Source organism: Chionomys nivalis, chromosome 7 (assembly GCF_950005125.1).
Source record: "Chionomys nivalis chromosome 7, mChiNiv1.1, whole genome shotgun sequence".
Lineage (NCBI taxonomy): Eukaryota > Metazoa > Chordata > Mammalia > Rodentia > Cricetidae > Chionomys > Chionomys nivalis.
In genome coordinates, this window is record NC_080092.1 from 59994986 (window position 1) to 59997397 (window position 2412).

Genomic DNA, 2412 nt, shown 5'->3' on the forward strand with positions numbered 1-2412 from the left:
GTCATCCCCTTCCTTTCTGGGAATGCAGCACTGAAGGAACCAGCCCGGTGCCTCTGGGATCATGTCTCCTGCCACTGAAAACACCACTCCCAGGTGGCGTAGGTGGAAACTGATTTCACCCACAAGTCCCAGAGATCCGACCACACGACCACAGTGACTTTTCACATGCAAAGCATTCCAGCAGATACCATTTCCTGGGCTGGTTCTGTAAAAATTCCTTCAGAATATTTTAGCCCAGTGTGATTTTCTTTGGCCCCAGATGGCTATCTCAGGACCAGTTCTCAAGTCCATGCTATAGACAGAAAGAAGAGGGAAGAGGCAAGGGTAAGAACATTCTAGAAGCCCTGCTCCAAAGTTCCCACTTATATCTCATTGGCTATTTGGAAAGTTGGGACATAGCTGGCTCCACCCATCGCACTTCAGCAATAAAGAATCTCTTACTAAACAGAGGAAGGGGAGGGGATGTTGATGGGTGAGGGTCACCAGAGATGGCGTGGGAGAGAAGCGAGGATGGGCAGGAAGCCTCCATGATGGACTTCCAACTCTATCTGCCCTTCTTTGTCCTATGAACCAACAATATCTTTCTCTTTGTAAGAGGGAGGGAGTTGAGGTTCAGTCACCTCCACCTGGGCACCCCTGGTTTTAGATGACCTAAACCAGGGACTCCTCTGCTCCCCTGGCTCTCACCCTTGGGTTCCTCTCACAGATTTCCATGCTGCTTTTGAGCAGAAGCTTTTGGCACCAGTATCACCCTTACTCACGTTCCAGCTAATAAATAGCGCACTGTAATTTCTATGCCAGCTCATTTCCCGCCCTTTGGGGATCCTGCCAGGAGGCCTGAGGCAGGCCCTGCCCCCACCTCCATTAGAGCAGGAACCGATTGTGGGTGGTTGGAGAGCATTCCTGGCAGGCCTGGGGAAAGCCCAGAAATGGTGAAGACTTGGGGCAGCTCCCCCCAGTCAACCCACTCAAAACAGAAGAAAAACTAGACACTATTTGCCTATGGCTTTCGAAGCTGTTCCCATGCCCGCGGCCTGACACTCAGTGGGAGTGGCCCAGGAAACTGAGTGGATGGTCCCAGGCCCACAATCAGTGTAGGGCCATCTACTTACCCAATAGCAGATAAAAGACTGACTCTTTGGTAGTTAACTGGCTATTTGCCACTGATGGCTTGCCTGGAGAGGAGCAGGGGCAGCCCCGTTCCTCCTGCCAGGGTCCTCAGTGGACCAAAGCATGCATCTGAGCAAAGCAATTTCAAGCAGAGGTTGTGTTTGCTCCGAGCAGCAAGGTGTTCAGGGAAGCTGTTCTGAGACCAGAGCCAGGCACCACACCCATCTTCCAGCTGAATGCCGTGACCGTGAATACCCGTTTAATCTCTCAGGCCTAGAAAACCCTAAGTCTCGGTACCTGCTCCTTCAGAAAGGCTCATGCTTTGAGAAGAGCCAAGGCTTTGGAGTTAAAGGCCTGAGTTCAAATCCCCACCTAGAGCTGTACACAGTGACACATGCCAGCAATCACAGTTCTCATATGCTAACATAGGAGGATCACTAGCTAACGGCAGCCTAGCTACACTAACAAGACTCTTTGTCTCAAAAGCAAACAAACAAACCCGGGAATGCAGTTCAAGGATGAGAGCTTGCCTTGAATTAGCCAAGCACTGTGAAATGAAAGGCAAACAAACCCCAGTGGACCTTTTCTGCCTGGTGCAGTGGTGCAACCTGTAATCCTGGCTGCCGGGTGCAGTGATGCACACCTGCTGGTTGCTGGGTGCAGTGGTGCACACCTGCAATCCTGGCTGCTGGGTGCAGTGGTGCACACCTGCTGGCTGCTGGGTGCAGTGGTGCACACCTGCAATCCTGGCTGCTGGGTGCAGTGGTGCACACCTGCAATCCTGGCTGCTGGGTGCAGTGGTGCACACCTGCAATCCTGGCTGCTGGGTGCAGTGGTGCACACCTGCAATCCTGGCTGCTGGGTGCAGTGGTGCACACCTGTAATCCTGGCACTTGGGAGACAGAGAAAAGAGGATCAGGAGTTCAAGTTCATTCTCAGCTTCATGGAGAATACAATCTTTGGTGTCCACCTAAAGATGGAAGGAGAGAACCTTTTCCACAAAGTTGTCCTTTGACCTCTACACTTGTACCATGGAATGTGCACGCATGTGCATGTGCGCGCACACACACATTTAAAACAAAACAACCAAACAATCAAATTCTCATTTACCACTTACTAGCCACATGACTTTGGGCAAAAGTGTTAAGCCTTCATGAGTCTCTGTGTGCTATTTGCATGCCTGGTGCCCGCAGAGGCCAGAAGAGGACATGGGATCCCCTAGAACTGGAGTTACAGATGGTTGTCAGCCTGACATATGGATGCTGGGAACTGAACCCAGGTCCTCTGGAAGAACAACCAGTG